The sequence below is a fragment of the Bidens hawaiensis genome, unplaced genomic scaffold (genome assembly GCF_021521415.1).
Source record: "Bidens hawaiensis isolate Kalapana, Puna unplaced genomic scaffold, B.hawaiensis_p1.1 tig00031447_1, whole genome shotgun sequence".
In the NCBI taxonomy this organism is placed as follows: Eukaryota; Viridiplantae; Streptophyta; class Magnoliopsida; order Asterales; family Asteraceae; genus Bidens; species Bidens hawaiensis.
The window spans coordinates 128066-144373 of NW_027495293.1; the positions used below are offsets into that span (position 1 = coordinate 128066).

The window sequence follows — 16308 nt, forward strand, 5'->3', positions numbered from 1 at the left end:
AATTTAAGCATCAAAGTTTACCAAAGCAGCCATTATAATTAGTTATTTAGCTTGTGTTCTCCACAACATGACATGCCCTCGCTATCAAGCAATACCCTGAACCCATCACCATAGTGGTCTATTTCTTAATCGTAATGAGACACGAGCAAGGGGACCCCACATGGCTAACAGCATGGATGATCAAGTCATTAGTGTATTTGTACTTTAAGTACGTAATGAGAAAGTTTAATGACTTATGCTTGGTACAAAACTGCGGGTTTTCTCTTTTTTAGCTTTTTAATATTCACAAATCCACTTAGGAAATGTGAATACCTAGATGATAAATCGCATACAGACCCATAGTCTCTGGACCCGAGGCATCCCATCAATACAAGATTTAAGGTTATAAAACCATACGCCAATGAAGTGTCAAAAGCTAAAACTAAATAGTTTAAGATTTATATCACCTGCTACTTGGCATACTCTAATGTTAAGCCTACCCAAGCATCATATGATAAGGTATTCAAATTTAAAATTCTTAATATTTTCACATTCATACCAAAAATTGAGGCTTGAGTATGGCCTGGCCTTTCATTACTTATTTTCCACAGACAAAACACATAACCCAATAAAGATGTAACGAAGCAGGATGTTACAAGTTCTTGGTGGTGGTTAGAGTGTGGTAGTGTAACATCCAAAAATTTCGAATAATAATAATATTGTATATTGACTCGTGATGACGGAAAAGTTTACTTGAGTTAATAAATAACTAGTAAAATGGTAAAAGGGAAAGATAAGTAGGCTAATTAAATGAAATTAATCATTGACTAAAAAGGAAAGACGGGCCTTAGGTCCATGGGCTTAAGGGAGTATAAATACCCCCTTAAACCCTAAATCTTTCCATTTCCATCCGTATTATCCATCTTATTCCCTTTATACACCATAACACACCTACAAACACTTCCATTCCGGCCGCTAGCAAGAACAAGGATCCTTAGGATACAAGCTATTTAGAAGGTCAAGTCTCATAACTAAAGCTAGCCGTAATATAGAACGCCAAAAGGTATGTTCTCTACGATTAAAGGATTCATTTTTATAAACGGATTGCCATGAAACTCAAACCTAGAGTAGAACGGGTCTAAAGGTTTCATAAAAATGCAAGCTTGATTATTAAAATGAACCTAATGGTCTTATGGTAGTATACGGCTCATAGATGAACCTTAGATCTAGCTTATAACGTGTTAACTATATAAAGGTTTAAGCTTTATGTCTAAAACGGGTTAGATCTTGGAGCCGTGATGGTAATGGGTGTGAAAAAGTTATGAATGATGATGAAAAGGGGTTAAAAGTTCATGATTTGAACCACAAAACAGTTAACGGAGCAAGGTAGAAACATAAAGATAGAAAGATGAGCTGAATTGGGGGTTCTTGGCCAGGACTGAGGATTCTCGGCCAACCCATGCTTTCGGCCAGGTATGGGATTTCGGTCAACACGGGATCCCGGTCAAAATGAGTTCTCGGTCAGTTAGAGATCTCGGTAACCATGAGTTCTCGGCCAGAACACGTTCCCGGTCAAGCAAGTGTTCTCGGTCACGAGTTCTCTTCCAAAGGGTTCTCGGCTGATCAGTTCTCTATTGAGTATTTGGCCTGAATCCAGTAGGCCCCGATGGACAGTTGGGCCCACGTAGTGAATAGTTGGACCTGAATCAGCTAAACCCACAACACTCTAAGCCCATATCTAAATTAAAACAAGTTAGCCCATTATCCTAAGTTTAACAACAAGCCCAACTTAGAAAATGCATTGGTTGACTAAAATACCGACTATTTAATTATACGGTTAATTAACAAAGATATATATAACAGTTAGTTGTGCACAATTAAAGAATGGGATAACGATTAACGGCGAATGCAACAGGATCCAGGTGAGTTTCTAGCCCCATTTCCTTGTTATATTTTCGGGGATGTGTGCATACTCGATGTGTTTAGTTAATACACTTACCTTAAGTGGTAAGTATATGCCTATTATGATATATGTAGGAATGGTGAATGCATGTCGGTACGTAAATGATCTTCGGATATTGCACGTACTGTCAGGTGATAGCTTGAGGTTGTGATTGCTTATATATGTGTATGTATGATGTATATATGTTATAGGTTATGAGTATGTAAAGGAAGTATATGAAAGTATAAAAGAAAAGAAAAGTATGAAACGAGGAATTGATGGTAAAGGGTGGCAGACCCTAATAATATATGTGAAGGAAGTGGCAGACCCTAATAATATCTGTGAAGGAGGGTGGCAGACCCTAATAATATTTGTGAAGGAGGGTGGTAGACCCTTATAATATATGTGAGGTTATAGAGCGAAAGGCTCTTTAAAATGTAGAAGTATGTATATAAAGTAAGATAAAATTTGAAGGTAATAAAGAAAGTATGAAAGTAAGAACGAAGGTATATACTTGCGTATGTACTAAAGGAAGTAAAAGAGGTTAAGTATGTAATATAAGAACGTATTGTATGTTACTTGTATTAACTAGAACTCACTCAGCGTAGCTGACTTTTAGTATGCACGCAGGTAAGTAGAATGAGGCAACTCGCTTGAGGGGAACACGTGGTATTGAATGAAGGACTGGCATCGCAAGACTCAAGACGTTTATTAGTTTATGCTTTAAAGACAATATGTTATTTAAGACAAATTATGGATTGATGTGTAATGTTTTATGAAAGTTTTATTTTCCGCGAATGTTTTTATTAAGTCTGATTATTAGAAATATGTGAATGAGTAAATTCAACGTCCAAATGTGAGGCACCGGTAACGGGGCCTTACAGGTAGGTTTTAGTGAGATTATTTGATCGATTTGTAGCTTAAGAGATATTCGGAGATGAAGGTGAAAGAAATTTGTGGTTGGTGTGAATGATATTCAATGCAAGAAATAAGGGGTTGAAGATGGTGTTTGAATTAGGGAAGATGATCGATGATGACATGATTTTAATGGAAGGGTGGGCCCAACATATCGTATCAATCAAAATAAGTAATAATAATAATAAAAGAAACATGTAAAAAAGACAACTCTACCCTTGAATTAACGATAAGAATTAACGAAGTTAATGATTTGGACGTAATTGGCAAAAGGTATGAAACCTCGATGGTTTATATGAAAAAAATTAAACTTTTTGGACGAAAATCGAATTATTAATCAAACTTTAGAGACGATGGTAGCACTTTAATGATTAATAGGTATTTAAATTTTCGAACACATGTCATTTAAAAGGACAACATAAGTTGTTGTATGTTATCCGGGACGACAACATACTTTAAGATGTAAATAACATTTGTACAAAAACCAATGATTGTGAAATACAAAGATAAACCCAAACAACATTCAAATTACAATCTTTGAAAACATAATCAAAAGTTGAAAATGTAAATTCGTAAGCTACTAAAAAGACTTCCTTATAACCATATTTATTATTTATTTGTAACTTTGTCTTCCTTGTTTAATATAAAAATTTTAACACCACTCTTCGCTCTTGATAAAACTACATAGAGTTGTCTATGTGTAAACACCGAGTCTCTGAGATATATGTCAACTCTTGCTACAGATTGACCTTCACATTTCGATTAGAACCAGGTTAAATCGAGAAGATGAAGAACGCTGACTTTTGAAAGTCAAACCACGAAGAACACTTGAACTTAGATCTTGAATTCGTGAGAGAGGAGGAGATTCGTAAGCTGAGATGCAAGTTATGAACAACTTACTACCTCTCTTTATATAGGAATCAAATTTAGGTTAATGATTATCGTCAATTTGATGATAATTCGTTTGAAACTCAAAATGAATGAGATAAACACTTAGGACATGATAATTATCTTATAATAATCGATACAATTAATAGGTTTTTAGTATTTCATGGGGAATGTTTGGGAAGCATTCTAGCTTGAATAATATTTGATTTGGGCAGCGTTTGAGTGGTTAAACAAGTCAAAATGCACCTAAACGAGCTGAGCCGAACTAAAAACAATGCCGGCCTGCTACAAAAACGAACCAGCTGCTGACTATTGTTTCAAATTTGAGACATCCTCATCGCGTGACGCGACGACGAGGGTTTCCATCATAAGTTTCAATTTTGTCAAATATAGTTCCTTAAGTTTATAAAACCGATTTTTTAGTCGCTAAAACTTCATATTTAAAATCCATGCACGAATTGTAACGATACCAACACATGATAAATAAATTAAATGAACTTTTATAAATAATCCAAGACCAGAATTATATTACGAGTCGATACAACGAATACGGAAAATGACGGATGTTACAATTTATATACGATTATGCAAACGTTGGAACTTTTTGGAAAAATAGGCCCGTTGTGTCACGCGGCGAGCATATGTAAGTTGGTTGCGTGTGGCGACAAACGATAATACCACAAAATTATCATGCCATGTAGCATGGCGTGGTATGCTCACTTGGTCGTGTGACGCGAAGAAGTCCATCTGGTCCGGTTTTTTGCCAGTTCGACCGGTTCTTCTACTGGTTCATTCTAGTTCAACATTGATTCATCCCTGCACTTCGTTTTAGCTTATTTTAGCTTCTTTTTCGCTATTTTTAGCTGTATTTAACTCCCTGAACCTAAAAACACAAATATATTAGTAGTATACAAATTCTAATTAAAAACAAACAAAAACTAGTAAAAATACTATATGAAATATACATGGGAAATATACATATTTATCATTATACCAAATATCCACACACTTACTCCTTTTTCGTCCCTAAAAAAAACATTTGCATTGGAATCATAATCAGAAATATGGTCTTGAAACCATTTAGATTATCTGAAAGTTCAGATAAACGTAGAAACCACGATTACTGATATTGTTGTCCACTTAAACCTAACCACCAGCCTATCAAGTCCGACGCACATTAAGCAATTTAGTTTAAGTGATACCAAAAAGCTATGGGTCTCACACCTTTAGAGTTACAGATCCACCTACCACATCTCAAACATAATAAAGACAATTAAAAACTAGGTTAAAGCAGACTAGTTTAACTTATTATAGTAAGATGAGAACCCCCTACCAGCAAGAAGAAAATGCACTTAGATGGAATTATGGATTATAGGTCAAGTAACGTCGTATGAGCATGCCCTAAACATTATTGGACTTTGTCCTATATGTTCCCTAATAAAATATTTATTGACTATAAACCTTGAGCTCCAATAGTGTATCCTCAGAGTCACCATCCCCTTGGTAACACGTAAACTCTCGGCCTAATCTAGTATGAGCACGTTGGTCTCTTTTTCTATTTTTGAAAATGCTTCCTTGGCATTTTTATATTAATAACTTTCTCATACTCATTTTCTTTTCGGACCAATTCTTGGAACACTTATAACTTGTTTTTTAATGATTTTGCACTTAGGCATCTTTAACCTATAAATATAACTAATGGATATAGCTCGCATAAAACTTGGACATGGCGGGGCACCACCACTCTTTATTTATTTTCATAAAACGGAATGTTGTGATGATTCAAAATGTATCTAATTCTCACCACCTTAGGGTAGTTAGCTTATGGTAATACTCCCTAAGCCTTATCGAATTCCAGCTTCACTATCCCCCTTAGGATGAGAACCCAGAAAATCTACGATTAATTAGGTTTATTAAGAATATGCAATGGGAAACCTTTCAAAACTAGTTGGGCCTACCGACACATCCCAACTTAGTACACTTTTTTTATATTATCTCATATATATTAGTTGTTTGAAAAACCAATTTCTGATATATCGATTATTTTCCACTATTTGCTAAAAATAAATTTCTATTTCTCATGAAATTTTTTTAGTTTTTCAATTAGTTTTTCAATCAGTTTTTTTCAATATTTTTATTTTTATTTTTTGCCAAAACACATCCATTTCCCATCCCCATACTTAAACTTCACATTTTCCTCAATGTTAGAAAAATGAAATTACGAACAAAATTATGCGGAAAATAAAAATAAACTAATGAAGTCGAACAAAATCCCTTGGTAAATAGACGATATACCTCGTGATTCGTGTTCCGCGTCTTCCATTTCGAACGCGATTAGCAAACTATGTTCAAATAAATTAATCTTTCACGAACAAAAGCGACAATTTTAAAACAAACGGCATCCCCACACTTGTTTAAAAACATATCTTATAAACCATCTCATAAGCAACCTTGGAGCAACCTGCAAGTAAGAGAAGAAACACCCGAAAGATCAAAGAAGTAAAACCAAAATAAAAACAAAAAGAGAATGAAAACATAGTAATGGGTTGCCTCTCGGGGACCGCTAATTTACAAAAGAGACTTCAGTTGGAATCGCTCCTAAAACCTCAATTAAGAGGCTTCTCCTTTATCTGCTTCCCATCAATGCTCTTCAACACTCTCCTTTTATAATTAGTTGAGAAGAAACTAATTTCCAAACTCATGTGGGCCCAAAAATATGCATTTGACTTGATCCACCAATTCTTGAAATTACGAGGATATGAAAAATTCGACACACTTAGATTCTAGAGTCTATATATCCATCTTGGGGGTTCTTGCGCTACATGGCGATCCACGAACACGTATTTCGAAAAATTGATCAGCTTCACCGTGCAGATGCGGATGATGTTTTAAAATGATGCGGTTTTTTATTCTTCAATTCTTCGGATATCCCTTGTGATTCCTCTTGACATTTAGTTTCTTAATCGGCTCCTCGAATAACAATACTTCAAGATCCTCAAGATCTCTTTCGGGGTTAAACTCTTTCTCATCCATATTGGCTAAACCCACCAAATCTTCACCAAATTCATCCATAAGCTCGTCCTCCCAAGAGGGAATACACTCCTCTGTTTGATTCTTCAACCCAACATCCTCAAACACGATCGTCGCTCACTAAATTGTATTTGACTCATTAAGGCTAGCCAAAAATCCTATGTAATTAGTTCATACGAAGGTGGTGTATTTGTATTAGAGCTATGGATGACACGTAATAAATCAATTAATATCTCATTGAGATGTGGTATGTGATCCATCATTGCACCATACGAGTCTTTACAACCGAGAACATTCCCCATCTTAACAAACACCCGGCAGAATTTAGGTTTCACCTCCCGCACTGTGTAACCTCTTTGATCTTTATTGGGTCATCTTCAAATCTGGTCTCGTAGTAACAATCCACGAAGATCACTATAGAGATAAACTTAAATAGAAAAGGATCACGAGCACTAAATAATAGTATAATAAACAATAAATTAAAGAAAACAAAACTAATTTAAAGCAATTAAACAAAACTGTATTAACCTAACTCCTACGACTCAAAACCGACTCGAAAAAAAAGAAAAAGAAAAAAGAAAAAATAATAAAAAAACTACTTAGACTCCTACGACTCAAAAACAAAACAAACTACAAATAACACGTATGTATCAAGCAACTCAAATAAAAGCTAATGAACGCAATCATCAAGAGTTCCCCGTCAACTGCGCCAAAAACTTGATGTAATAAAAGTAGTCTAATAATTATTAACTAAATTTATCCTAACCTAGACACTAAGTAATATTCTAGACTCTCTAAGCCACAACTGAACTACTAACCAGCAAGTGAACCGATCGACTCTTGTAAATCTATGTAAGTCGGGATATCGAACTCACAAGACTCTTTTAATTACCTAGTTCCTCATAACTACCATACAAACTTTTCAAAATGTTAAATGCTCTAACAAGCCCAAGATTTACGTTCAACGACACCTGAATAGCATTTTTTTAAACATGATCGACCACTCTCGCATAATCAAAAACTTAACATCTTTTTCACGCATATAAGTGTGGTTATGTTCTTTTCGAAAAACATATACCTCAAACTTTCATTATTGTTTAACCTAAATGTGCATTGCATCCGGTTCTCTTGGATTGTTTCCTACACTTTGCTTTACCCGTATTTGCATCATCCAAAGTATTTAAAGAAATTCCAATTTTAAACCCTTACTTAGAACAAACATAATACTTCGATTTAACAAGATCGCTATTGTTGTATGAAGTGTTCTTACTAACTGAGAAACAACTAGCTAGAGCATACTTAAGATAAAAGGCATAGGCAAGGTAAAAGAATCAAACACCATACCAATAGCAAGTTTAACTTACTGACTCACAACATGTGTGTAATGTATTTTCCCATAACTAGGTGATACACATTATGTTGGATTTTATGGTCGGTTCGGGTCAAGTCAACGTGGACCGAACCGAATCTGACCCGGTAAGAGTTACACCGAGAGTAATGAACACCGAGCCCAAATTAAATTGTTTAATGGGCTAAGACATAATTAACAAAGGTAAATGGTATATTGTGCCTCTTTGTTTGATGGTTAGGCTTTAAGCCCAATGGGTTCTAGATTTGGGTTTAACCCTAATCTTCTAGTATATAAACATCTTATTGTTTACGATTAACTAACCTAACATTATCAGAAACAAACCCTAGCCACCATATTCAGTCGCCACCGCCACTCCTTGCCGGCGCCGCCAACCTCCGCCGCCACCCTCAGTCTTCGGAAACTATCGTGGTCGCCGGAAAACTAAGCAGCCGCCGGATCTGCTGTTGCCGTGTTCCCGCGCTGCTGTTGACGTGTTCCAGCCGCTGCCGCTGACTGCCGCCACCTACCGCCGCCGTCGCGGGCTGCCGGAAAAGTTGTCGGAATCTTGTTTGTTATTGTGTCACCATCTAGCAATGTTTATTATCTCTCGGTGTCTCACCCGGTTTCGATAACCGAGGTATAAATCATCTATATTTAAATCTATGGTTGTGATTTATTATCGTGCTCGTATATGCTGTAACCGGATCCGAGTTCGGGTTTCCGGTTCGATTTAATCATTAATTTTTCCGCTACGTTTTAATCCGTTTTACTTATTAATGTGATTAATAATTAGTTAAACGAATATACTTAACTAAAACGGGTTAAAAAGTTTGACCGTTTTCGTTCTGAACCACCGTTGAAACCCAACAGTGGTATCAGAGCCGCGGTTACAACGTACGAGTCTATCCCGGTTCGTTTAAACCGGATCTACATCTCAAACATTAAATCGTTTAAAGTTTGTAGAACTAGATTTGTTTTCGGGTAATTTTAGATTTGGTCAAAGTTTTGTTTATTTTATTTGACCAAGTTAAAACGACCCGAAATTTATTTATTTTGAATATGTAAATCCGGCCCCGACCTATGTTTGTGACTTGAAATAACTTTTACTACAACAAAACGCCTACACAAATTAATTACTCGCAATCTAGTTCCATCACACAAACCGTTCTTCTGATCCATATTCCATAGAAACACATTATTGGCACACCAACTTATAGAACCAATCTATGAATCAAAATAATTTTGGTCTTTTTGATTTAATTTAGTATAATGTGTTTATGAAATTTTTAGTTCAAATTAAAATAAATAAAAATAATTGGTATGATCTTACTTACAAACCAAAAAAATGATTTTTTATATGGACCACAACTAAATTTGTGAATTTTGAGTTTCAAAAAAATAATGGAGAAATATATTTGCACCTCTAATTAACATAAATTGATTTGTGTACACATCTTAATTAAAACGAAAATTTTAATTGGTTTTAAGAAAATAAAATAGTATTGGATAACTGAAAATTATGTTTCATGTTAATTCTAAAAAAGAAAATAGAAAATATAAATGTGTAAACATACATTAAATGTTATTAAAATTTTGTTTATCAAAAAGGTATAATGTAGTTAATAATAAATATATTAAAAATCGTTTATAATTTTCTGTTACAAGTGCCTAATTTTTATTTAATAACTTATTACTTTTTATTTACTATATTTTAGTTAATAAAAATGCTATTTTAAGACAATATGGTGTATTAACGTGTTTAAAATAAAATGTTACCGTTCAAAATGTTATTAAGTTGTTCTCTTGGCGTTGAAGCTGCATGGTTACAAAAAAATGCATTCTTAAAAAGCATTTGAAGTGTAACTAAAAAATATTAAAATGACTAACCGTTTGAATTACTTTTCTTATTAGAAGACGTTGATTGACCAAAAATTACGTTTTCTTTAATTTTGAAGACATCTATAATAGAATATAATATGGTTAGTATATGAAAAAGATGAGCAACATAAATATAAAATCAGAATTTTATAGAGCATGATGTTTCAATTTTGCTGACTTAATGAAGGATTTTATTACATAAAACAGAAAAATTAGAAAACCGAAAAACCAAGTACTGTTAACTTTAGTGACAATTGTAGGTTATTTATATTTGGTGTTCACAAAGATATTAAAGACATGAAAATTAGAAATATTACACTAAAACAACAATAACACAACTTACTCAACTGGATATGAAGACTATCGACTAACTTGAATCGACATAGATAATCAGAAATTCATTAAAAGTATCTAACCCACCAATATATTTCTATAATAGTAGCCCATGTTACACATGGATTGAAAACATAAAAATAACCATATTAATATAGACAACCATAAAATTTCATAACTAATATATTAAACCAACACAAATATTTAACATAAGTTTGTAACAAAATATCAAACATTTAGATTGTGTACATAAAAAGTTAATACTTACACAAACTTATTATACACCTAAATTAAAAAACAAATGAAGACATGAACATGTTATTATCATATTAGCCTACTATTAACTTCTTCGACATTTCACAAAAAAATAAGAAAAAAAGTCATTTTGCTTCACAATATAAAAAACATAATAAATCATAGCAACCTGAGTAAATATGCAACTAAATTTTTAAGGTATTATGAGTTTATTTCAACATTAATAAATAAGTAAATGTATATTTTATTATAAATTATTTTGTAACTAAACTTTTGTTTTATTTCGATTAAAATACCTTTTAGTTAAATGTATTAAGTTAAATCGAACCAATAAAGTTTTATTCTACTAATTTCACTAACTAAGTATAATTAAAATAATATAGAGATAATTAAAATGAAACCGGTTAATTTTAATTTAATTACATAGAAGTCATTTCCTAATTAAAATTTTTATTAAAGTGACTACAATCTACAGTAAATTATGTTTCAAACTCTTTAACATCATTACTTTATTTAAAATTAATTTCATTATATAATTCTTTTTTAATTGTATACAGTAATCTTGAGATTTATACGCAATTAATAATTGTTCAAATATAAAATATGGAAACTTTGTTGAGATTGGAGGCTAATAAAAACTACAAAAAAGTTGTCAAATTCGATTCTTAAAACAGAAATAAATAAATGTATAAATGATTGAAATGTATCATTAAAATCAAAGATGATAATTATTTAGCATAAATAATCAATTATAGTGAATATATAAGATATATTGTCAGTTTTGATCTAAATTTGAATATCAAAATTGAACATTCATTGTGTTAGTTTCGTTTTAAGTTTGAAATTTAAATTTGAATATTAAAATTGTCGATTTTAACTAAAAATTAGTTCATAGATTATTTAAATATCTTAGTATGTGAATTAATTATGGGTTATTGATTAATTTAATTATTTTTTGAATTATTTAATTTTTAAGAAAAATCATAAAAAATGATTGTTTATATAAAAACAATAGAGTTTGTTTAATAAAGAGAAGATATCAAGTGTACTTAAACTTAGGGTAAAGTTAAAATACAAAGGATAACAAAAATGAGAATGGTGAGAAATAATCCAGTCCATTGATCTTAGATTTGAATAATTGAGATTAATTTAATAAATAAAAATTAATGGAAAGGGCATGAAGGTAATAACACATATTTGTTGACTTTCTCTCTCCACATGCAAGGTACATGTCAATTCTCCCATCATTTTAAAATGTCCATAACTTTTTCATACGACATTATTTTTTGAAAAAAAATTCACCATAATAATAAGCCTTTTTTTATTTTTAATATGAGTATTATATTGTTATATAAAAATAAAAATAAATAATGGGTTTTTCTAATTGTGTTTTTTTGTTGTTCATTGTATCTTTTTAGTTGAGTTTTCATATGAATTGTATTATAAATTTTGATCATTATATATCTTTTCAATTAGACCTCATATTAAAGACAAAAATTAAAACAAAGATTACGTCATTGTGTCGTTTTGTTCGCCATTAACTTTTAGTCATTGTGTAATACGTTCATTGTCTTTTATTCGGATTGACATATGACAAATTCTTTTAATTTGAGAAAAATAGTATTGTGTTTATTGTATATTGCTTTCAACTCATTGTGTAATATGTTGTTTCCATTGTGTTTTACGTTTCAAGTCATTGTGTTATATATATTCACCATTGTGTCTTACGTTTCAAGTCATTGTGTTATTCGTATTCACCATTGTGTCTTACGTTTTAGGTCATTGTGTTATACGTATTCACCATTGTGTTTTACGTTTCAAGTTATTGTGTAACACGTATTAATCATTGTGTTTTATGTATTAGATAATTTGTTGTTATTTTATCATTATTTTTACATATTATTATTACACAACGATGTTATTAGTATTTTAAAAAACATAATGATGAGTTAAAAGACACAATAACGAAAAAAGACACAATGATAAGCGAAAAGACACAATGGTGTGTGAAAAGACACAATGACGAAAAAAGACACAGTGACGTGATTTTTGTTTTAAATTTTACATAACAAAAATCATACTCATATTAAAGATAAAAAACACTTGTTATTATGATAATTTTTTTTTAAATATCATACGAAAAAGTTATAAACGTTATAAAATGATGGGGGTTTTAACATGTGACTTGCATGTTGAGAGAGAAAATGTGTACAATTACCTCTATACTCTTTTTCTTTTGGTCCCCACTTGACAAATGTCAATTATTTATGATTTCTCATGCTTTTTATTTTTGTTACCTTTTGTATAATAACTTGACCCCTGAAATTAATTATTTTAATAGTATATATATAGATAATAAAAGAAATCAAATAATATGGTTTCTACTTTCCGTATATAAAATCGTCCACATGATTACTACACTAGAGTATGGTGACACACCAGACGATAACGTAGACAATCACAAAGCAATTGCAATCTATCCTCTTATCCACATGAACACACACCCATTCACAAATTCCTCAATAATAATAATAATCATGGCGGGATTGATTGGAGCTTCCACTTGTGCAGCTGCCTTACTCACCACCTCTCCATCTTCCTCAAGAACGTCCAATCAAAGAAGAAGCTTTTATGGAGGAATTCGAGTTCCAATTAGCAAAGCAAGGTCTCGGTTTTCAATCTCAAATGTTGCCACTCAACTCACCCCAGCCCAACAACAGGTATTTAGGGGGTGTTTGGGATTGCTTATTTTCATCAACTTATAACTTATAAACTTTTTGAAAAATAATTAGTTGTTTGGGATTGCTTATATTGTGAGAGAAAAAGTTCATTAAGTTACACTTTTATAACTTATAAACTTAATGAAAAGTTACAAGTAGATAAAATAAGAAATCCCAAGCACCCCCTTATTGTTATTTCACCTGTCAATATAATTTTGTTTATTCTTCACCAATAGGAATAGGCATGTAAACAACACTAACATAGCATAGCATAGCATAGCATAGCATGGTCGTGTTTAACCGAATAACCAAAAGGACTTACTTTTATACACAAATTTATGTTCTACAGGCTCAAAAGCTGTCAAAGGAAAGTCAACGGCCCGTATATCCATTTGCTGCAATAGTCGGTCAAGACGAGATGAAACTGTGCCTTTTATTAAACGTCATGGTGGTGTGATGATAATGGGTGACCGAGGAACTGGTAAATCCACAACTGTTCGGTCACTAGTCGACTTACTTCCCGAGATCACTGTCCTTCAACTCAGACCCGGAGTCAATGGGGATGGAAGTAAGAGAAAAGTTACTCAAAGGCGAACCGCTACCGACTGTTAGGACCAAAATCAACATGGTTGACCTCCCGCTAGGGGCCACCGAGGATCAAGTATGTGGCACAATCGATATCGAAAAAGCGCTCACTGAGGGTGTCAAGGCGTTTGAACCGGGTCTTCTCGCTAAAGCAAATCGAGGGATTCTATACGTCGATGAGGTTAATCTCTTGGATGATCATTTGGTTGACGTGCTTCTCGATTCGGCTGCATCAGGTTGGAACACGGTTGAGCGAGAAGGTATTTCCATATCCCATCCGGCCCGTTTCATTCTTATCGGGTCGGGAAACCCGGAAGAAGGTGAGCTCAGACCGCAGCTGCTCGATAGGTTCGGTATGCACGCGCAAGTGGGTACCGTTCGGGACGCTGAGCTTCGGGTCAAAATTGTCGAAGAGCGGGCCCGGTTTGATAAAAACCCCAAGGATTTTCGTGACACGTATAAAGCGGATCAAGAAAAGCTTCAAGAGCAGATATCTTCGGCCTGGGGTCGGCTTTCTTCGGTGCAGATTGACCACGAGCTTCGGGTGAAGATTTCTAAGGTTTGCGCTGAACTAAATGTGGACGGGTTGAGAGGCGATATTGTAACGAATCGGGCTGCGAAAGCTTTGGCGGCTTTGAAGGGAAGAGAAGAAGTGGCACCTGAAGATATTGCTGTTGTGATTCCAAATTGTTTGAGACACAGATTAAGGAAGGATCCTTTGGAGTCGATTGACTCGGGTGTACTCGTTATCGACAAGTTTAACGAGGTGTTTAGCTGATTGATTCAGGTTTCTGGTGTGGCGGTTTACATAAGGTCTATAATGTGATACTTTTGACAAATGTTTAGATTGGTTTCATGAGAGTGATTTGTTACTTCAATTTCAATCATGTATCTTTTTGTTCTAAGCTATTTTACATTCGTAAAAGGAGCGGGCCAACGCTAGCATATCATTTGGTATTAGTCAAAACGGGTACGAGCTACGGATGAACGTTTTTACTGAATATCGGCACCTAGTCAAACTGATACCAACTGAAAACAATTGGTTTAGGTAATTGTTTTTTCATGTTATTAGTATAGGCACACTTCGGTTTCAGTATTTTTAACGATACCGGTACTAATTGGTAATGAAAAAAAATCGGTACCATATTTGATAAATGGTTTTTCTCATTTTAAGTATTTTTACAATACAGTACCGATCTTACCTATATTTTAGTTTTCATCTATGTCACACCATCCAATCAGCCTTTTTCATCTATGTCACACCATCCAATCTGCCTCCAAACAAAGAAGCTTCTCATTCACGACAAATGGAACAAAAAAAGAAAAAAAATATATATCAGTTCCACTTCGTTTTAGACGGTTCGTGAAACACCTAAAATGCATGACTTTCTTTACTATGTTCATTTGGTTATAACTAACATGTTGTTAGATAGAATATTTGATTAAGGGGAAGAATAAAAAAAAGAATACCACATGCGTTCACCTTTAATCTATCAAACAAATATGAGTGAAGTTTTTATAATGTAAAGAGTGATGATACTGTGAGTTAAAGAGAAAGAAATGCAATAATTTTCCTGTATATTTGAAAAATTATTTAAATATTATATAATTTTTTAATATATTTTGAAAGTGGTTGTAAGTGAAGAAAAAATAAATGGTAATAATAAATGTATAAAAAAATATTATTTAATTGAAAAGAGAAAGAAAATGTTATGATTTTTAAGTTTAATTTTGAATTTGGGAATAGGGGGTTTAATGTGAATGCTCTAAGGGCGTCGTCTGCAGAGACTCACCTGTCACACAAACTTGTATGGCGGCCATGAGGGCATACGAGTGAAGCCACCCAGCTCCAAATAACATAAAACGCCCACCCCAGAATGGTTGAGTCATGATCGGCGTTTTGGATGGAAAACAGGGGGGGTGTTAAAAGGGTTAGTTTATGTTTTAGTTTTTTACTTTTTAATCAAAACATAAGATATTTTATTTTTGATGTTTTGTCTTTATTTATTTTCTAATATCAAACCATTACACGTTTTTTTCGTTTTTTTTCACATACGTGATGGGATATTTTGATTTTTCATTTACCGAATAGACCTTGTAAAAACACGGGAAAAGCCATCTCCGGGGCGGGAACTTGAACCCCACCCCCTGATCCCGGGGTTCTGTTTTTCACCGAAAATGATTAACGGTCACCAGCTTTTCAAAGGTTTTTTTTAGCATTGGGCCCACTACATTGGATTTAAAAAAAATTAATTAAACTTGAAAAATTATTAAACTAACCCATTTTTTTAACATATACTCTCAACATTCTCAAATCTCTATAGTTTTATTTCAAGATTCAAGTTTTTTTTTTTTTTTTCCAACTAGTTTTGGACAAACAACATAACTAAAACCATGGATTTCATCTTAACCGACCACTCTACATATTTCAT

The 16308-nt window shown here is 33.2% G+C and overlaps 1 pseudogene across 1 annotated transcript; it reads left to right on the top strand.

The window, feature by feature from the left end:
- Positions 1–13108: 13108 nt before the first annotated feature.
- Positions 13109–14955, top strand: LOC143582094 (magnesium-chelatase subunit ChlI, chloroplastic-like; annotated as a pseudogene). Its single transcript, XR_013143926.1, has 2 exons — positions 13109–13291; positions 13641–14955. The product of XR_013143926.1 is annotated as a magnesium-chelatase subunit ChlI, chloroplastic-like (transcript).
- Positions 14956–16308: the final 1353 nt, after the last annotated feature.